Source organism: Odocoileus virginianus, chromosome 13 (assembly GCF_023699985.2).
Source record: "Odocoileus virginianus isolate 20LAN1187 ecotype Illinois chromosome 13, Ovbor_1.2, whole genome shotgun sequence".
Lineage (NCBI taxonomy): Eukaryota > Metazoa > Chordata > Mammalia > Artiodactyla > Cervidae > Odocoileus > Odocoileus virginianus.
The window spans coordinates 28241271-28267833 of record NC_069686.1 but is presented as its reverse complement, the minus strand read 5'-3'; the positions used below and the strand labels follow the sequence as shown (position 1 = coordinate 28267833).

The following is a 26563-nucleotide window of genomic DNA, read 5'->3' as shown; positions in this document are numbered from 1 at the left end:
TGAGTCAATTCAGTTTTCAAGTAATGTCTAAATTTTCTACTGTTTTGTTGAGTTTCTAATATTTGTAAAAATGGATCCATTACCTCACCTTTCTTTTTATCCAAATATAATTATCTGTTATATAATGAGAATCAGAAAAGGGAGACAAAATCCTAAACCTTTGTTTTGGTGAAAATCTAAGGACTTTGCTCTATCTGGTCTACCAAGAAGTGAAGAAGGAAGGGAAACTAAACTCATTTGAAATTTACTTCCTTTTACACTAACTCAGCTTACTCTTTGTTAAGCTGTTAAAGAGCAGGGAAATAACTGAAAGGCCAATAGTCAAAAGGCAGAGAGAAGAGAAAAAGGGGGATAGAATAATTCACAAAATGATCACTGTAAACTCAAATAATGGCAAATTAACTATATAAAGTCATTATCCTACAAAATGCAAAACTGAAACTTAACACATCGTCCTTTAATAACCTTTCAATTTATTATTTAGAAAAAAGTGCAGCCTGCTATCAGCTAGATTAAATTTGGCCATATATTCTGTTATATTACCAACATATCCAGCCATTTGTGAAGGCAAGAAAGAGTAAAATGCACTCTTAGGATTGCTACTCAACCTTGAAGTGCTGAAAGCTACTTTATCATCTAGTGTGGGGACAAACACATGCAAGCACATGTGAATCTAACACTATGTTGTGTGGGAAGCTCAATACAATCACCACCATTGTAAATCACTCAGGTATCCACTTATTTTAACATACACAAATCAAGGCAAAGCTCCCTGTGATTCCTACCAGGATATCTGAAATCACATTTAACATTTTCTCCTCCTACAGTTCTCTTTGAAAGCTTGAGATACAGTGGTTTTCTTCTCTCTTTTCAGTCACTACTGGGCAGCACAATATGTAGGAAACTATTAAAGCTGGACTAGCTTACATATGTCGTTTCAATACTGTAATAGTAGAGTTGTGCTTTACATTCCAAAAGTGACCTAAAGGCAGAAGAGACTCCTAAATATTTTTATAGTTAGCATTATTCTAATCCAATTATAACGTCTTATTGATTTTCTTTTCTATCTTGCCTCATATCACTCAAAACTAAAAGTACTATCATTTTTCTGCATATAAGATGAAACTGTTTTACAGGTTAATTAACCACAACTTATTGTTTGCCTTGTTTCTTAAAACTAGACCTAACTAGTAAAATATGATTAATGATATTTTCATATCAAAGATAATTTGATTATTCATCTATGGAAAAAATCATAAAACATACTTTCCAAAACATACAATGTCTGTATAATCTACATTTGTTTGTTTGGGGTCAAAATGAGACATATTATGGGTAATATACATTATTGACCCTTTACATTTAGTTCCTTCAAAGCTTCTTTATTTTATTCAGCATTTAGCTTAAATAAATATTTAAAATTGAAGCTGTTCTATGTTGCAAACACAGCTAAAATGAAGAGCTTCTGTAGCAGCAGTGACCAGATTTTAAATGCAGGTAGATCAATAAAAAAAAAAAAAAATCCACCAAGTACAGGCTCCATGTGTGAGTGGAATGGTTTATAATAGCTTGCAAATGACTATGAGCTTGCTGTAACCAGCTGTTCTTAAATTATGAATATGCAACCAATTCATGTTAAAGCCAAATCCCAGCACTATTTCTACAGAGAAATCCCAGTAGTTTTGCTTGTTCTACATGTTAGCTCTGTTAAGGATACAAATAGCAGTAAGCTTCCGAACAAATAGGACCAAACTATTGGCATTTCATGCACTGGGTCCATTATCACAGCAGGGGATGTCAATCATTGGTACATTCCTATAACAGCTCAGGCAATATGACAATGATCTAGTAGGAAAAAAAAAATCAAAATCTCTGCAGCATACTCAAAGTCCTTCTGACAACCTAATGCTTTCTGACTTCAGCCAATCAGATTGTCAGACCTGACCTACAAGAAGACTTGCATCAAGCCTGAAACATTTAAAAACATCAATCATAAAAACAAAGACAGGACACTGAATTATACAGTATTAACCTCCAGGGTTTGCATACAAAGACCTTAGATTTATTTATGTCCCAGTGAGTTAAGAGCTTCAGGACACCGTTCTTTACACCAAACTGACTGCCAATTTGATGAACCTCTATGCCCTCAGCAGGAGTGCACCGTCTTTGATTAATGAGTGCATGCTTGTGGAAAAGTGTTAAGAGGAGAAAACAGAGGAAAAACACACAATTATGTCTACATATCACTAAAGTACAATAATCATCTGTAAACAAAATGCTTCTTTTTTCTTACATACACAAGCATGCACACATGTATACACATAAAGTCAGTAAAGGTTCTGATCTATGTATTAGCTCCATTACTATTATCTCTAACATTTAATTTTCATTTGAAAGGCATTACAAAACCAAAGTACAAGCCAAATGTCATAAGTTATAAATATAACTTTTTAAAGCATTAATTTCATTTTTTAAAAATTAAAAACACCATCTTACAGAGTAAATTTTTAAATATGTAGGATAAAAACAGTAGCTTCATCTCATGCTCTTAAGAGCCATTCATTTTAAAAAGTTCAGTGTTTAACTTAAAAATATCAGGTCTCTTAAATATTTTACATCTCAGACTATACTATGATGCCACAAATCATATCACATTTAAAACAGATTTAAAAGTCATGTAAATTCACTTTTGTTTAAGCTCCATATGTAATTGTAAATTAATCAAATATATTTATTGCTCATTATTCAAAGTTAATAGAGTCAACAAATAAACTTACGTATGTAAGTTTAAACTTTTTATGACTCTTCTCTTTAGAACTGCTTTCCTTTAAGAAACCGAATGTGGAAAAATTCCTACTTAAATTTGGGATGCTTATTTGCATTACAATTAAAATTATATCATCTCTAAAAATGAGCTAAGCACTGATATTCCTTTTAAAAAGTTTACATTTAATATACAAATCAATTTACCATTTAGTTTGTATGAATATATGACATGATACAAATATTTTATGAGTAAATCTATTTCTTAAAATTTGAATCACAGGCTAAGGTAATAGAATAATTTTAAGAAACTGCATGATGATTATATCAAAAGGTTATGTAAAAGTAACTATTATTACCTAAGCATATATTTTACCTTTAGTCTCAGTAATGTATGATCTATTTAAAAGAAAACTATTTTCATAAACTTATGATTTCAGGAAATCATATTTCAGGAATCACTCAGCAGTGTATTAAAATTGTTTAAATTTGCTTATATTGTCTAAGAAGTCCTTTTAATAGGATTTAACTCAGCAAATTATCTATCCTAATCATCAATTTCACATTTTAAGAATTTCTTTTAAAGGTAAACTATTTTAAATATGTTATAAATGTCATGCTCTGAAAAACTGTTAGTTGAAAGATTTTAAAATTAAAAATCAATAAATATTGGAACTAGAAAATATCTTTTAACATAGTGATAAGTTACATTTTTATCCTTAAACTCATCATCTTAAGAGTTTTACACAAATTTTTTTTAATGTGCTTTCTGCTGTTGAGATGATCACTCTTATTCTCCCCCTCTCCTATCTCCTCTCCCACTGAAGGAAAGAAAAAAGCAAGTAATTAGAAAAAGCTGAAAATGCCTTGGCACCAATGGGATGATCTGACACCATTTTAGTACCACAGTGTGATAGTTGAAACTACCAATAAAAGTTACTAGCAAAACAAAAATATAATTTCAAATTTTAAAATCTTAAATGACTGCTAGTCAATTACTGAATGTTATTTTACCTCCTCATAAAGAAAATTAAACCCTATATTGCCCTTTTTGTCAATAACTATTCTCTCTTCTGATTATCTTCTATAACAAAAGTTTAAAGAAATGTTTAATCGAACAAGTCAACATTTATGAAAGCACAATATTTTTAAAGTCTCATGATATAAAATATCTATAGAATCAAAAATTTCTTAACCTCACAAGGTAATTAATCCCTCAGAATATCAAGTTTATTCAAAATCATTAAGCCTTGATAAAATTATTTCCTACAGGGATCAAAATCACCATATCACTTTGTGCTAAATCTTATCTTCCTTTGATAGTTCTAGCCAGGACTAGTTCAAAAACTCACAAACTACAGCTCAAAATCTTTCTTTGATAAATCTCTAAACTGAAAAGTAATCAAATTTTATCACATACTTTGACTAATTCAAGGGATAAGACAAAAAACTAAACTTTTGTGCAACTGTAATATCCTACATCTTGTATAGTAACACAAAAGTAGCAACAAAGACATTAACAATTGCAGTTCAAGCTGGGAGTGACTGTTCTGTTTCAATTCAATGACACCACTAATGGCTTCTTAGCAGTTCCATGAAATCAACCAGCTGTCAAGTTGATGCATCAGAAGGAACAGTTATGCACTCCCATAAGAAAAAGCAACACATCAGGATGTTTGGCAAAACATCTGCTCCTTTACACTGCAGCTCTATAATAAACACGCAAACAAAGAGATGGGGAAGAGGGCAACAGAATTAAAACTCCAAGGTTTCCATTACAGTCTCATATGCATTTTAAATAAATGGCTTACAAAAATAAAAACAAATTTCTGCCAAGTTGAATAAGTTATTTTAAATCTTTTGAAAATGCAAAATATTACTCAGATTCTTCTAGAAAGGCAAAACTACATATAAATTGTTCCATTTTAAAAACTGAGAGTAAACTATACTTACCAAGTAAAATCTTATTATTATTTTACATACCAAACTCAAAAAGTATTACTAACATACGCCCTTCTTTCATTTAATGTGTTTAGTAACTTACGCTAACAGTATTCTAATAAATGCATTTTCAAGACTGAAGAGTCTAAAAATATTGTTCAAGAGTGTTTGAAACGGTAAATGCTGCTACAGTTCAGCCCTAGTATAACATATAACAGCAAATATACTATCCCCTGTATTTCAAAATATGTATCTACTCCTATTTCTGTCCAAACCATCATATGACTACAACATTAAGTTTTTACAAATAATTTTCTATTTTAAAGCATATAGTTTTATTTTCTTTAAAAAGAGAAAAACTCATCATCACAGGCTTTAAATACTTTTACATTCAACCATTCATTTCAAACATCTATAAAATCTGCTTTTTCCTATCTGAAACTTACAAGAGCCTCAATGTGTGGAAGTTATTGATTATGCAGCACAGTGACAATATGTACAGTGTTTACAATAGGTGTGAGACATCAAACGTACTTAACTCCCATTTTCTTAAACTGCTTATCCACTGTGCTTGCCATTTATAATCTGCCAAATCTTCTAGTCCTTTGTTGCATGTATAATTTAGAACCATCTGTTCTATGTGCTTTTAACTATTTAAACATTTTTCACCTACCTACGATTCACATAAATGTCAGACATTCAATTCAGTCAAGCTTTCTGTATTGCGTTTTACATAAAGCAAATCTCTAAATAAATAGCATAGCAGATAACATCAAATAAGACTGCTACAGAGATAGAAACATACCACATACAACCTAAGTTTTTATGTGTTAGACAAATCTTTCAATGTACTTGGAATTGTTTCTATTAGCTTTTTTTTGAGTTAATGGTAGTCAATGTTTTTCCCCAACCCAGAAGACAAAGAGAATGCAAATTAAATACAGACAGTTTCATGTCCTTGTTAGAAGAGAAGTAAATATGCTGACTGAAAATGACTATAGGAGACAGAATTCCACTTTCCCATTCAATTTGCATTGCCTCTTATTTATATACCAGTCAGTATATCATTAAGTTTGATCATGTGACCAACCGAACTTCAGTGAGGGGAAAAACTATTTTAGACAAGCAAATTAAAACACCACAAGTTTTTATTGTTTATCTTTTCATAATGGCTGATAAAAGAGCATATAGCTTGAGATTATAAAATATATTTTTAAATCAATGTTGCCTTTTAAACACTATATGTTCGCCAATCATTTTACTTAATATCTGCTACTATATTTTTAAAGTATCCAGTATCTCCAGCTTTTTTTGAAAGCTGTATCTTCAAAATGCAAAGAAATATGTAAAAAAACAGACCAGTTAATTACAAGAAGAGATCTAGGTCATCTAAAATAAGTATACATAAATATTAACCAAGCTGATTAAAGAAAAACCTACAGGATTGGAGTAAATAAAAAAGGAAACATGCAAATATTCAAATCCTTTAAAATATAAAAAATATATACATAAAAGCCTCGTAAATACCAAAGGCCACTGTTTCCACCAGTTTTTCGCACATAGTTTTCCACCTGTTAACAAAACATAAAATGTGCAGACACCGAGGGCTCATTTTCAGAGCAGGACACAAAAATAAGAACAGCTTATCGTTAACCTGTAAGTTACATGGTCCTTCACATGGTCGCTTAAAACAGGGAAAAAATTAAGCGAAAAATTTACTCCTGGTAAAATTTCTTCATAAAGTTTACATGACGTCACTGGGCCCCTGAACATTCCCTAAACTTTGAATCTTAACTAGACACACTTTTTGACTTTCAGTTTTCCTCCCAGTCCTTGAAAAATAAAAATTAAAAAAAGAGAGAGAGACTTGGGAATAAAAATTGCCCAAGATGGCGAAACGCTTGTTGTTTAGAGGGCAGAGGGAAAAAAAAATGGAGGATATTGTAATATACACAAAGGGATAAATTTCAGCAACTCGGCCAAGGACTGCAGCTGCTTCTCTCTTTATAAGGAAGCAACACACAAAAGATAAATACAGAAGGAGAGAAAAGGGGAAATCTCCCAAACAGCAAGGCCAGTTCTGACTCTCCAAACATTTCCTTCCTTTCCCAAGTCCCAGTTCTGGGGTTCGTGGAACTACTTTAAGAGGAGAGGAGCCGCGAAAGGGCAAGGGGTGGGCGGGGGGGAAGGGGAGCAAAAAAGATTAAAAGAGCGAAGAAGAGTTGAGAACAGGAGGCAGCTCCCGGGGAAGAACTGCTAGGAGACAGACATTACTGTAGGAAAAGCTGTGCTCCTCTAATCTCTACGTACTGAAACAGACTTTCCAGGTATCCAGATTTTTTCCCAGTTCCACCTGCCCCTACTCCCACCCCACCCAGCTCACTTTCTGTAAACTCCCAAGCCCCAAGCTACTCGAGGAGAGAGAGCAAAAGAGACCCGAATTGGGGATGGGGGGGTGGCAGGCGCAAGCTTATCAGTCCTACAGGGAAGAGGGGGCGGAGGCAGAAAAGGGCAGCAGTAGGCGGACTGGGGTGGGGGTGGGGGGGTATCTTGAAACTACCCCGGCGGGGATGGGGGGAGCAGCGGTTATTCCCGGTAGGAACGGCGATCGCAGCCGTGCCAGAGGTGATTTTTTTGAGAAGCCAAACTGTTGGCGGCGACCTGAGCGCTGGAAGCCGCAGGGAGGAAAAAGGACACGCGAAGCGCCGGCGGCCGAGCAGGGAGGCCGGCACAAAGGAGGAGGACTCGCGGCGGCAGCGTCTGCCCACGCCAGGGGAGACACGGCCCGCGGCCCTGCTAGACCGAAGTCCCGCACTGGCGGCTACGAATAAAGTTTACGTTCTCCTGAGACCGCACTCCCCACCTCCCACCCAGGACCGCGCATCTCCGCGTCCTCCTCCCCCAAACCGCAGTCGGGACCCCGAGCACCACCCCAGCCTTCCAGCCAGCACAACAAAGAGACACACCGACCGGCGAGGGTAAACAGCCGCGGCCGGGCGGGCAGGGCGGGCAGGGCAAGCGCCTCCAGATAAGCAACTCCGGAGTCTAACCCACTCGCTGGAGCGCAGTTTCTTCTCTTTTTCGGTTTCAAACGGCTTTACAATATTTGGAATTTTCATCTTCACCCGCACCCCTCACACCCGCGGATTTTAAACTCACCTTTACTTTCGAACTGAGAGTTGCGGTGGATGGGATTTTTGCCTTCCCCAGATGGTTAAAGGTTACGATTTTTGTTTTGGAAACCCCACCACCTCCTTATTTCTATTATTATTTTTGCAAGAAAAGTATAAGGCGAGTTGGAGTGGAGGTGAGATTTGTGATCGGCAAAGCCCTGGACGCCCTCCTTCTCCGTCTTCCGCCTCTCTCTCTCTGATTAGTTCCTATCCAGCAGCAGATTGAAGCAGGAGATGATTCTTCTCAAGGTTTGTTCAGCAGCTTCACTTCTAGGCGAAGGCTTCATGAACCAAGTGACGTCAACCAACAAGGCTTCTCTCTCTCTCCTCTCTCTAACAATGAAAGTTGCTGTTAACAAGGGAAAAAAGAGAGAGAATTGTTTATACCATTTCAGTTCCAATAATAAATGACCCATCAGCTCCTAAAGTAGCCAAGGGAGGGAGGGGGTGGCTTCTTCCTCCCAAGAATCCTGTAGCTTTGAGTTTGCACCGATTCTTGTTCCAGGAAAAAGTTAAGGAACTCTAATGTTTTGTTTTACTTTTAAAAGTAGAGAAGACAGAAAATAGGATTGAAAACGTAATTAAAAAAAAAAGTACACGGGCGAATAGGGAGAGTAGATTAACCATGTCCACCTAAACTTTGTCTGTAAACTCAGAATTTGGTTAAAATCTAAAAGTCAACTAAATGTAATATGTTTGGAACTCAAAATAAAAAGCAGTACGCAGAATGGTCCCAGGATAAAAATGCTACTGCCCTAACCCGGGCAGGTTAAGCTTCTGTAATGTTTATGTACTGAGTTAAAATTTAAATAAAACGTTAAAATAATAAGTCATTTTAAAGTTATACGTTAAAACTGCAAAAGGTAACCTCAATAGTCCCCCCACACACACACTTCTGAGAAGGCAAAAAAGGTGGGAGAGGATAGCTAATTGTAGGAATTAGAGTACTTAAAAAATCAAGTTAAGACTAGGTAGCCTATTGCTCCATCTTTAAATTACACACGAGGTATACAATTTGTCTACCCCACAATTTCTTCTAACTTCCTATTTTTTACCCTTCCATTTTCCTCCACCAATTTCAACATCCTGAAACCAATAAAGTTAAACTAAAGGTGAAGTACACCCCATTCCCTCCTACAACACACCACCCTGTAGTTTCCTTAAAAAAAATTTTTTTAAAAGGCCTTATCCTTGATAACGCTTTATTACCAAAGAAGATAAATAATTTTTTTTTCATTGAGGTAGTGTTTTACCTCTGGAACACATTAAAAGTCCCAAAAGTTCATATAACTTAAAAACTGCATAATTTAATTTTCAGGATGAAGGGTAAGTGAAAGGCAACCTATAGAAAAATAATTTGACCATATATGTATATTTTGTACATGCATATGTGGATAAATGTATCTTAAAAGATGCTATTGTTTTATGTTTCCTCTTCAGCTACTGGCTGTGATTTTAATTGTGCTGGAGGATCTTCATTAGTATTAACACATGGGGAGATTTCACAAAGCTGCTTCATTAGGGGAAAAAAAAAAAGCTTGGCAGACTAGGTCTTTTTGCATGCACTGAGAATGTCAGCCTTACCTCGGTCATTTGTAACATAATAAGTGCAAGTACAATGATTGCAATGCAGGAGCACTGGGGGAAGGGCAGAAATACTGCCTGTCTAATAGGGATATCTGAAAAGAAGGCTGCTCATTACATAGTAAAATGTATGCTAAAAATTAGTGAAGATGATGTCTCAGGAGACTGATGCTAAATAAATTAATGTGCTGATATGTTTTTAATTATTATTTTTGTAATAGTTTATTTCATTCTCAGGATTCACATTGAGCAGCAAAGCTGTGCTAGCACTTATTGATTTTTTTTCCCTGCCACATTCCCGGAATACAGATTTTAATCATTTCACTACACCACACTCAGTAATTTCATTAAAAACTGGAACCTTCCATCCCCAGAAAAGCATTTAATTTCAATGACATACAATTCTGGTCTTAGCAGAAAACTGTCTCCACAGTAAAAGCTGGCCTAAGGTTCAAATGCATAATTTAATCCTGAGTTTTCCATGCTCTGCATTCCTTTGAAGCTATAATTTGAGTAACTACCTAATAACTGTAATAAGGATAATAATTTCCTTATAATATATTATTAACTCATATTTAATTAACTCAAAGGCCAAGTTCTGTACATGTATGACTGGGTCAACAGTTCCACAATATCAGAATTTACTAACAATGTTAAAGAAAAATACAGATTCCAGTATAAGTGTGGAAAGCTAGCATTTAGATATTACTTTAGCAAAGCAACATGTAAAAAGTTGATGCATTTTATATAATAGGGGTCATACTCAAAACAGTATTTCTATGTATAAATAAAGTATTTTAATATTTCAACAATCCATTTCAGAGATTTTGTCTAATCATTAGCATTACTGCTGAAAATATTCAATTTCAAAAGGATAAAAAGAAATAGCTAGATTCAAATTGTTTCAATTTTCATATAAGAATTCTCTTAAAACATTTCCTTGGAAATAAAGTTGTGGCACACTTGAATAACTTAGATAACTAAGAATGTCTTTTACTTACTTAAATACTTTTAAAATAGACTGCAAAGCATAATTCAAAGTTTGGTTCCAATAAAATGCTGAAATAATAATACTGGCTTTGAAGATGGCACACTGGCTTTCCAGACAATGTTTCATAAGAATATGTAATTTACATTGCCTAGTTTTTACAAAAAAGCACCTGTGGGGAAAATTGTTTAACATAAGAAAACTTATTTAGTAATTAAAATTCTTAATATATTCCTAATCAATAGAAAAAAATGGTACACAGATAATGAAAGTGGCTAACTTAAAAAGAGTGACTAACTTACATATATATGTATAATTTCAAGTTGAAGCCATATATAACACAAAGTTTTTTTCTCTTGGTTGAATAATGAAGTAACTTAAAATTAAGAGTATCATCAAAGATTGGAATAAAGGGTAAATGTAATAATAAAGAATTTGATTTTGGTGTGTTTAAAATACTTAAAAACTATATTTTTATTATCAAGGGCTCTTTACATAGTTTGAAAAATATTTTTTAAATACAGTTGATAAGTGAAAAACTCATAGATTGATAAAATAAAATGAATTTCTGTATTTTAATAAAAACTTCCGATTTTTATATTAAAATATATGTTTAAAATAATTTGGTGTTATTTGGTAATTCAAATATAATATTATTATCCAATTTAATCTATACCTTTAAGACTGATTTTAAAAATAATGAAACATTAAAAATTTTAAACTGGATTACTCTAGTATTTGATACCCACTTACTAAGAAGTTATGGTTAAATTATTTTTAAATATGATTCTTTCCCTTTTTCGCATTACCATATTTGATTATTTCAAAGATTACAACATAGTCATAGAGTTGGGGGGTGGGAAATAATTATAAGTTATAAAATAATTTGGCTCCCATAGCACTTAGTCTTCTACTTAAGTTTATCATCTAAATTAGTACTTGATCATGTACAGAATTAGAAAAGAATTTAATGATCAAATAGATCTTTTCCAATATAAGTAAAATCCTATATGTGATATACACCTAAACTAATTATTCATACCAATAATTAATCTAAATTAGTACCATAAATTACTCTACCACTATAGACTAAATTGTACTTTTTTTATAAAGCATTATCTGTTCTTAGGACCAAGACAGAACTTCATAAACAGGAGGAGATAAAGATGGACAGGTATCCTACGGTAGTTTTCAGTTACATGGACCTTCAGAGAGTAAGAACTGTCATGGGCAGAGAACAAAGTCTAGGCTGACTATGAACTACAGACAGCCAAACGAATGAGAGATCTTAATAGTAGAGCCACCTGGCCACTGTCGTGTCTTGTTTCTGTTTCAATCAGTACAGACTAATGAAGCTTTATTTGTTTTCATTCACTGAACAAACATTTGAGTGCTTGCTATATGCTACGCACTCTGCTAGAGGCTGGAAAAAACATGAGAGCTCACATTCTAGTTGATATTGAAAGTGTGAAATTCCTGGGAGATCAGAGACTCACAAAAATCACATTATAAAGATACAAGTAATAAAGTTTTGCTAGAATAAAGAGGATGGATCTACTAATTCTGACTAAGAGTCTATATGAAAGCTTTATCAAAGAAAGGCCATTTGAACTGCATCTCAAATACTGAGAGCTTACCAGGCAAAGAAGGCAGGAGCAAATTCTAAGTGAAAGAAACCATAAATTTAAATTGTAAAAGCTACCAGATCTGATGTCCTTCCAGTAGTCAGAAATTCAGTGTAATAGGAATACTCAGTGTGAGTTGTAGAGTAACAGGGACTAAGGAGGAAATGGAGGCTGGGACCTGTGAGTGTAAGGCCTTCTGTGCCTTGGTTGAATTTATCCTGAAAGCCAACAAAGGTCAGCAAAGAAGTAACATGATTAACATTATTTTTAGGAAAAAAATTAACTGTATAGATAGTGCAGATGATAGACTATATTATGAAGAGTTATCTTAAAAGACCATGAGAAAATGGTAAAAGCCAGTGGTACTGGAGGTGTAAAGCAAAGTAAAATGTAGGTTTTGTGACAAACCGAGTTAAAGAAAAGGAAGGATTAAGGAAAACTATATTTCTGGCCTAGGGAGCTGGGCAAATGCTGTGTTTAGTAAGGTCCAGAACACAGAACACATAAGGGAAAACAAATCACAAGTTAATCTGGAACTAGAACTTGAATTTATGCTTTATAGGTCATTTTTAAATGGGATTATTAAAATCAACTGCACAGTTTTTTCAAAATGTGCATACCCAGGCCCAGTATCTAGAGACTCACTACGTCTGGGTGGGGTCAAGTGTTTATTTTTTTAAAAAAACCTCTTGATAGTGCTTCCACTAAACACTGCTGATTCAGAACACTGTTTTACAGAACTTCCCTGGCAGTCCAGTGGTTGAGACCATGTTTCCACTACAGGGGACACAGGTTCCTCCTGGTGGAGGCGCTAAGATCTTACAAGCCATGCGGCCAAAACAGAAAAAAAAGAATGCTGCTACCAGCATAAATTAATTATAAAATTCATTTGGAATTTTTTAAAAAGCCTAGAAAACCCTGAAAAAGAACATTGAAAGTGGGGGGGGTGTCATATCAGATATTAAATATGCTATAAAGGCTTAATAATTTAATGGTAGCATTGGCACATGAAAAAAAAAAAAAGACCAATAAACAAAATAGAAAGTTGAGAAATTACCCAAGTGCATATATATGGAAATTCAACATAGATAAAAACTGTATCCCAAAGCAGTAAAGATGGACTTTTTCATAAGTGGTGTTGAGATAACTGAGTAGTCATAAGGAAAAAGATGAATTTGGATGTGCTCCAAGAATAAGTTTCAAAAAGATCAGATATTTAAATATAAACATTTGAACCATTCAAGTACTAGGAGAAATTATGGGTCAATTCCTCTGTAAGTGAAGAGTAGGGTAAATGTTCCTAGCAATGGTCAAAACTAGATGAAGTGAAAATATGAAAAACATTTGTAACATAGACAATTTAATAACCCTACATATAAAGAGTATCTAAAAATGAATAAAACACCAACACCCTGAGAGAAAAATGGCAAGAGATGTGAACAGACATTTCACAGAAAAAGAAATGCAAATGCCCCTTAAATAGAAACATTCTCAACCTTCTTCATAAGAGAAATGCAAATTAAAATCACTGAGATACTATGTCTCACCCAACAAATTGGCAAAAATTCAAAATTTTCACAGCACAGCCTGTTAGGCAGTTGTGGGGAAAAGGAACACTCTCAAATATTGCTTGTTAGAGTGAAAAATAGAAAAAGCCCAACAAAAGAGATGTTCATGGAATCTAGCAAAGTTACATATACATTTTATTTTCTTTCTGGCAAATCCCACTTCCAAGAATCTGACCAACATGAGAAAAAGAATGCTTCATTGAAGCATTGTTTCTTACAGCAAAAGTTTCTATGAAAATTAATACAAAAGCCTCAATAAAATGTAGTCTGAAGGTCAAAAGAGGGAGCTGTCACCCATGTACCAGTTAAAGTCCACACAGATCCCAACAGAAAGAGACATACCATGCATCTCCAGCTGGAAGTAATATGGTTTTAACTACAAATGCCAGCAAGAGGAAGAGATCTCTTCCTTGCCTGGCAACAGCTCAGCCAATGGGACTGTCTCAACTCGGTCAAAAGAGCCGTTCTACTTTGCACTCTCAGTTTCCTCCAATGGACTTTTTATGGGCATCTCTCCTGACTCTCCCATCTCCTCTGTAAGAATTTTCTTCCCTTTGCTTTGTTGAACTTGCTTGTGGTTCACACAGTTGCATCTCCCAGACTGCAATTCTGTGTTGCTCCCTAAGAAACCCCCTTTTGCTGGTAAAATAACTGGTTTTTCATTGTTTTAGGCTAACATATGGAAATAACCCACAAGGCCATCATAGTGAAATGGTTGAATAATTATGGTACATACATACAGTGAAGTACTATGCAATTTTTAAAAGGGAATAAAGAATATATACAATATAAAGTAATTCACTGTCAACTCCAGTATATATTGTTAAGTAAAAATATCAAAGTGGAAAAAAGCATCTATGGCATATTACCACTCATCTATCTCACTTTTTAAATTAAATGAAAAGTCAAAACCTTAAAACACATAGTGTTAGTGGCTCAGATGTGTCCAACTCTTTGTGTCTCCATGGACTGTAGCCTGCAAGGCTCCTCTGTCTATGGAATTCTCCAGGCAAGAGTACTGGAGTGGGTTGCCATTCCCTTCTCCAGGGGATCTTCCCAACCATCTGAGCCACCAGGGAAGCCCTTAAAAATGGTTACCTGTAAAAAGGAAGGGAACAGAGGAGCAAAGATGGAATAACAGGAAGTTTTCTCATAAAAATATGATTTCAGAAACACAGAATATATATAAGTATAATTTGCAAATTATAAAACAGAAATACATTAAAAGTGATCCCATCTAAATGAAATGAGTGAACTTAATAATATATGGAGTTGGTGGCATAACCATACAGAGAATATTCTAAGTGACTTTAAACATAGTAGTTTATCTTGTCTTTTTTTTTTTTTTGGCTACACCATGCAGCACGTGAGACCTTAGTTCCCCGGCCAGGGATTGAACTTGCATTCGCTGCATTGGAAGCACAGAGTCTTAACCAGTAGACTACCATAGAAGTCCCAGGAATTTTTAAAAACCATATTCAAACACATTAATTTAACAGTACTTTCCTCATAGGATTTAAACTAAGAAATAAACTTTAAATAAGCAATGACAAAACAAGCACTTTAATTGTTATCATCAGCCACAGTTTTGTGGTGGTATTAATTGGTGGTGGTATTGTAATTAGGAGCTTCCTAGGTGGCTCAAGTGGTAAAGAATCCTCCTAAAATACAAGAGCCACAGCAGACACAGGTTCAATCTCCTGAGTCTGCAGCAAGATCCCCTGAGGAAGAAATGGCAACCCACTCCAGTGTTCTTGCCAGGATAATCCCAGGATTGGAGGAGCCTGATGAACTACAGTCCATGGGGTCGCAAAAAGTCGGACACAACTAAAGCAACTGAGCATGCACACACGAGCACATTCTTGTAATTATATTGCATGCATACTCTGAGAAAAAGCAAATGGATAATTAAGTTGGTGTTTGGGTGTGGGACAAAAAAGAACAGATGTAAAATCAGTGAGTTACATACAAATTCTGTGATCATGAATTTGAACTGGATATATCAGAATGAACTATAATATTTTACATTTAAAAATGTATGTATTTCTTAGTTTTGCCCACTGTAAAGGCCTAAAAACAGGGACTATGCAGTAGCAACAAGCACATACTTATGTATCCAATTACTGACAGTAAACATCATTTGCCCCTGAAACAGATTCCTTGAAGCGAAGGCTGATTCTAGTTTGGGGATAGGAAATGTACAAGGTAAGCCTAAAATATCCTATCATACTATAAATCATGAAAACTATCAAAGATTACTGGGGTAATGTAAAAGGACTTGAGGATAAATGTGAAAAAGCCAACTTGAATTGGTTCCCACTGGCCAAAGGTGAGACAATTTAAGCTCCTTAAGAATAATTAAAATGGATTGCAACATAACAAATACAACTTAATACATAATTTCATAATGATACTTTAAAAAAACTCATTATTCACCTTTGAAGAATGCTAGGGAACCAACTTATTATTTTGAAAACTAGTAAATAAAGGCAACAATTTAAGGCTTTATTCAATATTTCATACCAAATATACCTTAGGAAACCTAATTTGAAATTGTGTTTCTATGTATACCTATATATGTATAAAGGTGTATATATGTATATATATGTATGTCCGTGTACATACATATATGTAACAAGATTTGAACATAAGATTTTTTAAAAATGAAATGTTATTTGCCTGTACTAACAGTTATTGTGATCAAGCATATGATTTACCTGTGAGTTTCAAGGAAAATAAAACAAAGAGGGTGCAGGATACTATTCTTGTCTGGTAAATAAGAAAATAAGCAATTCATTAAGACAAACTTAAAACCTTGGAGTAAAATAATGAAGTTTGAACCCAATCTTTTAGCCAATGCATAGACATCATCTGTATGGTCTTTCTCATAGCAATACTCTGTAAAAGCCAAGGGCATGATGATGACTATAATTAATTTCATTGCATTAAATAATTAACAAGTCAGTCATATAAGGCTATGTAGGTTACGCACAGGATCACTACCGGGGCAGCAGTGTGATGAATCCAAATCATACAACCACATGTAGTCAAAAGTTAAGTCTTTAGGAATTTTGCAAGCTACATTTTAAGGATGAGATGGTTAGATAACATCACTGACTCAATGGACATGAGTCTGAGCAAACTCCAGGAGACAGTGAAGGACAGGGAAGCCTGGCATGCTGCTGTCCATGGAGTCACAAAGAGTTAGGCAAGACTTAGCGACTGAATAACATATTTAAAAAAATACAACTCATCACTTATTTTATTATGCTTTACTAGAATCGATGTCCTCAAGGCCCACTGTAATATGCAGAAAAAATGATACAATGGTGTGTTACTGCCCATCTCTTCCCAACTCTATTACCAGTGACGTCACATTGGTAGCTTGAAACAGACCACCTCGGGAATGTTTACAATCTAGAAATCAGCAAACACTACAAATCAGGGCATAAGCTTAATGTTTTATTAATAGTGTAGACTTTAAAAAGTGTTTTTGAAAAGTTAATAAAATTAAATTTAAATTATAACACTGAAATAGCACAAAAATGGGGAAATAATTTTCTAAACCATTTTAAAACTATTAAAAAATTCTGAGAAGTCACATCATTGATGAAAAAAGGACTGTTTCATTTTCATCTTACTCTTAGACAAAAATATCAATGACTATGTATTTTAGCACCACATTCTTCAACAATTGCACAACTATAGGCTAACTACAGATAGGGCTATAGAAATAAGAATTTGGTAAAAATCAACCAAAACATTCTGTAAGAATCAATTGGCTATATAGATTTTACAATACAGTATTGTATATGCTATTCTTTGTAAGTTGTATATATTTTTACGTCCAGAAGGATTTACCAGTACACCTCTGTTGGGGAGGACCACAGTTACTAGGTCTTGAGGAGTGCTCCATCCAACTGAGAAATGAAAATACTCCAAAATACATGGTACAACATGTTAAATACTTTAACAGAGGTATTGAAAGTGAAATGAGAACACACTGCACGTGCCTGTTTGCTGAGGGGCTTCAGTTATGTGTGTCCAACCCTTTGTGACTCTATAGACTGTACCCTGCCAGGCCTCTCTGTTAGAAGTGGTTATTTTTCTCTGGTGGAGATAGGGGAAGGAAAATGCATATCCTGATTTTTGAAGAATCCATCTCATAGTAATAAAAGCTTCTTTGCATTATAGTCTGTCCTAATGTATTATTTTCAGCACTAAACTCAGTAATAATTTAGCTCTGAAAGGCAGTTTTAAAGCTCTACAATATACTGATACATGCCTTGGGGCAAGCCGTCTGAAATCACAGAAACAGTCTTTTTTAGGGTCATGAAAGTTATTTTATTTTATTTTTAGCCATATGGCCTGTGGGTTCTTAGTTTCACACCAGGGACTGAACCTGGGTCAGGCAGTAAAGGCACCAGTCCTAACCACTGGACAGCCAGGGTACTCCCATGAAGAAATATTTTAATCTCATATCTGATTTCAAAAATTCACGACTACGTGCCCTCTTGACAGCTAGCCTGTTTCAAGTCAAAAAACAAGAGTTTTCTATCTTACAGCATTTTGAAGAATATACACTCAAGGACCAAAATTCAGTCATAAGCACAATTTTCATGATTTCCTTTAAAAACTGAATCAAGATAAAAGTCCATATTGTTTATAGACAATTGTGCTCTGGGAATATGTACTATGAGAATTAATATTCAACAGTCAATGCTCTAACTGTAAAGAGTGTAGTTATGTTTCTGTATTCTGCTTGTACTCTTGTCAATACTGAATCCAACAAACCTTTTCCAGAAAAATCTTTGGTTCAAAAAATAATCACAAAGCAAATTTTAAAAATTTCTTCCCCTTTAAGCATGAATTATTAGTGACTAAAAATAAAAACAAACAAGAAGTTGTCTAGGACTTCTCCCTCATATATGCTCCTTATATAGAAGGTGTCATCCGACTATAAAGTTTCAATTAGCATGCACATGTTATAGAGTAGATAGACTATGCTTTCTTATTATACATCATTGATATTATAGTGTCTCAAAGTACCACATTAAAGGAATTTTGCCAATAGTTGATTCTGAGTTCTCGCTAAACATAATATTTATTATTTTGCTGCTGGTTTAATAAACTTGGCACAGTATGGTTTTATATCTGCTTTTGCTCTGAGAAGTACAATATCAAATTAATACTTCCTTCGCTTTAGTGTCTTCTCCATCTTTAGAGAAAAGAATACTGGAAGGCATTATTTTGTATTTGTGGGGTGCTTTTTATTTTTTTGGATGCTTTTGTTATTTCAGCAGAACAGTTTACAAAACTCATTTGAAAAGACCCTGATGCTGGGAAAGATTGAGGGCAGGAGGAGAAGGGACGATAGAGGATGAGATGGTTGGATGGCCTCACTGACTCAATGGACATGGGTTTGGGTGGACTCTGGGAGTTGGTGATGGACAGGGAGGCCTGGAGTGCTGTAGTTCATGGGGTCGCGAAGAATTAGACACGACTGAGTGACTGAACTGAACTGAACTGAGGTTTTTTTTAAAAAAGTCATTACGTTTTCTTTAAAAGAGAGTAAATGACCTTAAAATATCCTAGCCCAGGGAATTCCCTGACAGTCCAGTGGTTAGGGCTCCACATTTCCACTGTAGGAGGCACAATTCACCCCTAGTTGGAGAACTAAGATCCTGCATTCTGCACAGTGTGACACATATATATATGTATAAATGGGCTTCCCTGGTGGCTCAGATGGTAAAGAATCTGCCTGCAATGTGGGAGACCTGGGTTCAAACCCTGGATTGGGAAGATCCCCTGGAGGAGGGCATGGAAACCCACTCCAGTATTCTTGCCTGGAGAATCCCCATGGACAGAGGAGCCTGGCTGGCTATAGTCCATGGAGTCACAAAGAGTCAGCCACAACTGAACAACTAAGCACAACAGAGCACGCGCGCGCGCGTGCACACACACACACACACACACACACACAAACACAGACCACACTGTGTATACATGTAAGTATAGATAAATTTATGTGTGTGTATATATGTATATACATATCCCAGCCCAAGTGCATTAAAATTACTTTTCAGTACTTCTCTCTCCCTGCCCCCCATATATTTATAACCTTTCTCTCTTTCCCATTCTTGACTGAAGAGAGGCAATTGGAGAGAGAAATTATCCTCTGAGAGGCAAATCAAATGATAGAAGCACCTGGAAACAATTTATGTTGAATCTTTAAAAATGAAAGCAACAACAAAAAACTTATGAACTGTGAATTATTTAGTATGGCCAGAGAATAAGAAGAGAGGAGCTTTTTTGGTAGCTTTTATGTGTGGCTTTTGTTGGAGGAACTGGGTTCAGTTCTTTTCAGATTTTCTTAGGGAAAGAGACCTTGAGAATTTGACCATTCCCTCATTTCAGGACTCCTGAAGCCTCTGCTTCTGCTAGGAAATATCCTTAATCCTCACATATCATCTTTCAGACATTTCTTCCCAGCAGCTTTTTCTATTAAACATAGTTTAAAAAAAAATGTAAGGAGATTCTATACAGTTATTCCTCTACTACTTCATTTGTGTTAATGATAAATCTCAAGATCACAATTAAGCTTGACATTAAGATAAGATTTGGGGGAGTAAATGTGGGGCTGGGTGCCATTCTAAGCTTTGGCAAATCTGTTTCTTTCCTCAGCTATCATCTTTCGAAACATATGACATTGAGATTCTATCATGTTTCTTATTTCTGATTACTACTGATGAATGCTTTGTTTTCTTCATTCCTCTGGTCCTGCTCTTATCTTTTTTTTAAATTGTTGAAGATCATATGAATAGGTATCAGAGGAAAATTCTGTAGTTTCTTTCTATCATCTTTACATAGGAGTCTTATTTTTTTGGCCGAGTGCTGGGCCACTGCAGTGAAAGCCTGGAATCCTAACCACTAGGCACCAAAGAACTCCCCTTACACAGGAGTCTCTTTTCTTAATTGCAAACATGCTTAATTGAAGGCATATTAATTATATTTAAATGATAATGACACATAATAACAAAATTTATAATCTCAAGGAACTTTTGTCTTTAGAGCCTAAAATCCTTTAATATATCCTCTAATTACTAGATCATATCATGTATTCTCTTTATCATTTAATTGTTCCTAGAATACTTACTGAATACCTATTATGTGCCAGATACTATTCCAGGTGCTGAAGATGAAGTAGTTAAAAGAAAAATAACCTGCCTTCATAGGACTTACTTTCTAGTGGGGAGAGACTGGCAACAAACACACAAGCAAACACATAGTATATATCAGTATCACCAAGGGCTGGTCTGTAAAGCGTCAAATGGTAAATGTTTTAGGCTTTGGAGGCCATGTGTCTCTGTTAAAATTACTCATCTTCGTCACTGTAATGAAAAACCAGTCATAGGCAACATATTAAAAAAGTGGGCATAGCTATGTTCCATGAAAACTTCATATACAAAAACAGGTAGGAGCTAAATTTAGCCTACTGGCCATAGTTTGCACATTCCTCCTATATATAACTTTGATAAGTATTATGGAGAAATGTGGGGGAAGCAAAATGTACAGAAGTTCTAGGAAAGGTGAAAAGGGGCCTCACTCATGAAATATCCGAGCTTAGACTTTCTAAAAAGTGAGGGAATAAGGCACATAGACATATGGGGGAAGAGATTCTCAGACAGAGGGGAAAAGATTTACAAATGTCCTGTGGCAGGAGCATGCTTAGTCTGTTTTGTTGTTAAGTCCCTAAGTCATGTCCAACTCTTTGTGACTCCATGGACTATAGCCATGCCAGGCTCCTCTGTCTTCCATTATCTCCCGGGGTTTGCTGAAATTCATGTCCATTGAGTTGGTGATGCTATCTAATCATCTCATCCTCTGCCACCCCCTTCTCCTACTGCCTTCAGTCTTTCACAGCTTCAGGGTCTTTTCCAATGAGTTGGCTCTTTGTATCAGGTGGTTAAAGTATTGGAGTTTCAGCTTCAGCAACAGTCCTTCCAATGAATATTCAGGGCTGATTTCCTTTAGAACTGACTGATTTGATCTCCCTGTAGTCCAAGGACTCTGAAGAGTGTACTCCAGCACCACAATTCAACAAACAGTAAATAGGCTGATGTGGTCAAGAATAAAAGCATCAAGAGTTAAGGTCAGGAGAGTGCCATAGATGGTATCATGTTTTACAGGGCTTTGAAGCCATTATACAAAATGATGAACTTTTACCCTGAGTAGGAAACCACTTTGCACAATAGCTTTGAGCAATGAAAAGTCATGGTCTGGCTTACCTTTGAAAATGTTCTCTCTGGCTTTAGTACAAGAACAGACTGTAGTGAAACAAGAATGGAAGTCTTGTTTATAGGACCTCTCTTTATAGGAGGTTGCTAAAAATTCCAAGCAAAAGATGATCATACCAACCTTAGAACTGCTGATTGTGACTGAAATAGTAGAAAGTGGTCAGATTGTTTATACATGTTGAAGTTAGAGGTAAAGGATATGTTGATGGATTGCGTGTGTGCTATAAGAAAAAGATTTCCAATGAATGATGACTCCATAGTTTTTGTCCACAGTAACTAGAAGGCAAAAGTCAGCATTTTTGTACATAGAGAGACTTCAGAAGAGCTGCTTTGGGTGAGCCAATTGCAGTTTGGTGTGGTATAAATCAGTAAGTTTGTTTAAGACTGTTAAGTTGAAGGTATAGTAACTAAATATCCAGGTGGAGATGGTAAGCACGGAGATAGCTATATAAGTTTGGAGTCCAGGGAAAGGTCCTGGCTGGACATACACATTTGGAAGTTACATGCTTTTAGTATTTAAAATATGAAATGGTGACATCATCAAGTGACTGCACACAAAGTTCTGTGATACTGCAATACTTTGAAGTTGGAGATATGAGGGAAAACTGCAAAAATAAATTAAGGAGTGGCCAGTGAAATGAGTATATATTTTCATCTTCTTAAGGGTATATTTTCAAGAGCAGAGTTTATTTTTCATCATTTAAAAAAACTAACTTATTAATTTTTACTTTTATATATCCAGGTTTTGAAAATCTTAGTAGAAAATCATGAAGATTTTCTCCTTTCCTTATGTTTTGTTGTAGGAGTTTTATAGTTGAGGTTTCATTTACATTTAGGTCTATGATCCATTCTTAGATACTTTTTACATATCATGCAAAGTATAGATGAAAATCCATTTCTGGCATATGGGTATCAAATTTTCTGAGCTCAGACTAATGAAAAGACAAACCTTTCTCCATTAAGTTGACTTTGTATCTTTATAAAAAACTACTTATCTTTCAGCTTTTATATATCTAGAAAAAACTTCACTTTCATGTTTGAAAGATTTTTGCAGGTAAAGCATTCTGGGTTAAAAGTATGTTCTTTAACTACTTTGAAGATGTTGGTCTATGGTCTTCTTTACATTGTTTTTGATGATATACCTGCTTAAATTCTGATATTTGTTGCTCTGTAGTCATGTGTCTCTTTTCCTCAAACTACTTTCAAGATATTCTCTTTATCACTGGTTTTGAACAATATCATGATGATCTACCTTGTCGTGTTTTAGATCTTTATTATTATCATTAGGTGCACTGCTCAGCATGTGGGATCTTAGTTCCTGGACTAGGGACTGAACTCACACCCCGTGCAGTAGAAACACAAGAGTCTTAACTACTGGACCACCGGGGAGTCCCTAGATGTTATTATTGAAATATAATTCACTTACAATAAATTGCATCTTTTTAAACATACATTTCCATGTTTTTTAGTATAGTCACACATTTGTGAAATCATCACTACTGTCTTAATTCCATGTTTTCATCACCCTAAGAGGACATCTGATACCTGTTAGCAGTCACTACCAATTCCCCTCTTCACTCAGTTCCTAGAAACCACCGATCCACTTGCTCTCTCTCTGGATTTGTTTATTCTGCACATTACATATATATGAAAGCATACAATATGTGGTCTTTTGTGATTGATTTCTTTCACACAGCATAATGTTCTTTAATTTTCACCTATACTGTAGCATATATCAGTAGTTCACTGCATCTTATTGTTGAATAATATTTCACTGTATGGATAATCCAATTTGTCCAATAATGGACATTTTCACTGTTTCCAGCTTTTGGCTATTATGAATAATACTGCTATAAACATTCATATATATATTTTTTGCATGAACATGTTATTTTTAGTGCTCCTAGGAGTAAAACTGCCAAACTTACCTTAACTTTTTGAGGAACTGCCAAACTACTGCCCAGAGTGGCTATAATGTATGTATTCCCACCAGCAATGTATGAGGTTACAATTTCTCCACATCCTCACCATCATTTGCTGTTCTCTGTCTTTGATATTATAATCACCCCTAATAAGTGTAGAGTTAAAGTGCTTTTTGTTCATTTCACCAAAATTAATGATATTGAGTGTACAAGCTGGCATTTCAACAAGCTTCCTACACTACCTCTATAACAGATGTTTAAAATTTTAACTAACGAATACCTGAAAAACATTTGACATTATAGGTTTCTTAAAGATGTCATTTCTATAAAATTTATCCTATTAAACTATTCTTGAAATTGTTCTAATATGTAAATAACCTCAACAGTGCACTGTTGACATAGATACTCTATAATTACTTTAAAAGAATATATGAAAGAGCTGGAAAGACTCACATCCTACAAGCTTTGTGTCATTAGTCCTTCTCACAAGAACTTAAAGTAGTCTTTGCTTGGCATGTTAAATGAAAACTATTTGGAACTGAATTCAAAACTGAAATAGATCTTGAAGGAAACCTAGATCAGCTAGTTTATATGATTTATTTTGTAACTACAGATAAAGTTCAGTGACTTCCAAAATCTTTCAGCAAGTTAATGACATATCTGTAACTAAAAGTTAGATAAACTGATCACTATATTAGTGTTTCTTCTAATGGACTTCATTGACAAATAAGCTCAAATAATAAAAGATGTAGGGAGGACTCAAGATGGTGGAGGAATAAGATGAGATGATCACCTTTCCCCAAAAAATACATAAAAAACTCATCTGCAAATGGAACAAGTCCTACAGAATACCTTCTGAACACTGGCAGAGGACCCCAGACTTCCTAAACATCAAGCCAATCTCCTCAGAATGAGCCTGAGAGTCTCTTTGGGTATTCTTGGCTGTTGAGTGTTGTTTTACCATTAGTCTTGGGGTTTTGTCTTCTGTGTTATGTAGCCTGTGAAGTCTTGGTGCTAAAATAAGGAGTCAGGTTCAAAGTCCTGAGGTGGGAGACCTAAGTCCAGGACATTGGAACACCAGAGAACTCCCAATCCCAAGGAACATTAATAGGTTAGAGCCCTCCCAAAGGCATCCATATCAACACCAACATCAAGCCTTACATAAAGGCCAGCAAGCTCCATTGCTGGATGGCTCACACCAAACCTTTAGCAAAACAGGAACACAACCCTGCCCATTAGCAGAAAGGCTGCCCAAAGCCATAACAAGCCCATAGGTACCTCCAAAACACTGGATGTGGCACTGGATGTGGCTGGATGTGGCACTGATCTTTGGAGAGATAAGACCCAGCTCTCTCCACCAGAACACAGGCATGAGAACCCTCAAACGGGAAATCTTCACAAGGCACAGTTCCAAACCTACCCATGGTGGGCAGACACCACAATGAAGAGGAACTACAATCTTCCAGGTTGCAGACAGGAGAACCCAAACACAGAAAATTAAACAAAATGAAAACACAGGGAAATATACAGCAGCTGAAGGAATATGGTAAAACCCCAAAAGACCAAACAAATGAAGAGGAAATAAGCCATCTACCTGAAAAGAATTCAGATTAATGATAGTAAAAGTGATCCAAAATATTGGAAATAAAATGGAGGCACAGATAAATAGACTGGAGATATGAACAGAGAAGATATAAGAAATGTTTAACAAAGAACTAGAAGAATTAAAGAACAGACAATCAGCAATGAACAAAACAATAAATGAGATTACAAACACATTACAGGGAACCATTAGCAGAATAACTGAAGCAGAAGAACAGATAAGTAAGCTGAAAGATAAAATGCTGGAAATAACTGAACCAGATCAGAAAAAAGAATAAAAAGAAATGAGGACAGTCTCAGAGACCTCTAGGACAATATTAAACACACCAACATTTGAACTATAGGGGTCCCAGAAGAAGACAAAATAAAGGGTATGAGAAAACATTTGAGGAGACTACAGGTGAAAACTTTCCTAAAGTGAGAAAGGAAATAGCCACTCAAGTCCAGGAAGCCCAGAGAGTTCCATACAGGATAAACCTAAGGAGAAACATGACAAGATACATATTAATCAAACTAACAAAAATTAAACACAAAGAGAAAGTGTTAAAAGCAGCAAGGAAAAAGCAACAAATAACATACAAAAGGATAACTTTAAGGCTAACAGCTGATCTTTCAACAGAAATTCTGCAGGCCAGAAGAAAATGGCAGGATATACTTATAATGAAAGGAAAAAAACCTACAACCAAGATTAATCTATCCAGCAAGGATCTCATATCTCATTCAGATTCAAAGGAGAAATCAGAAGCTTTACAGAAAAGCAAAAATAAAGAAAATTCAACACCACTAAAACAGTTTTACAACAAAAACTAAAGGAACTTCTCAGAAAGGAAACATAATAGAAACAAAAGGCATACAAAAACAACCACAAAACAATAAAGTACATTGTGACAGGATCATACATATCAATAATTACTTTAAATGTTAATGGACTAAATACTCCACCCAAAAGACACAGATTGGCTAAATGGGTACAAAAAGAAGACCCCTATATATGCTGGCTACAAGAGACCCACCTCAGACTTGGGGACATGTACAAAGTGAGGAGCTGGAAAAAGATATTCCATGAAAATGGAAATCAAAAGAAAGTGGGAGTAGCAATA

General features: G+C 35.3%; 1 protein-coding gene and 1 long non-coding RNA gene across 6 annotated transcripts in view; one reads left to right on the top strand and one right to left on the bottom strand.

Annotated features, from left to right (window-relative positions):
- The window catches only part of BAZ2B (bromodomain adjacent to zinc finger domain 2B), a 407867-nt gene that overhangs the window by 309561 nt on the left and 71743 nt on the right, over positions 1–26563 (bottom strand). For 4 of the 5 annotated variants that reach the window (XM_020880363.2, XM_020880367.2, XM_020880369.2 and 1 more), the window contains exon 2: positions 7864–8226. The gene's annotated coding sequence lies outside the window, so the exon portion shown is untranslated. Of the gene's footprint in view, positions 1–7863; positions 8227–26563 lie in introns of those variants that run through there. The other variant, XM_020880357.2, reaches the window with a different exon arrangement.
- LOC139038057 (uncharacterized) overlaps positions 8352–26563 on the top strand; it is an 85591-nt gene continuing 67379 nt past the window's right edge. Inside the window, exon 1 of the long non-coding RNA XR_011490980.1 lies at positions 8352–15847. This is a non-coding gene — a long non-coding RNA (uncharacterized lncRNA). The remainder of the gene's footprint in view (positions 15848–26563) is intronic.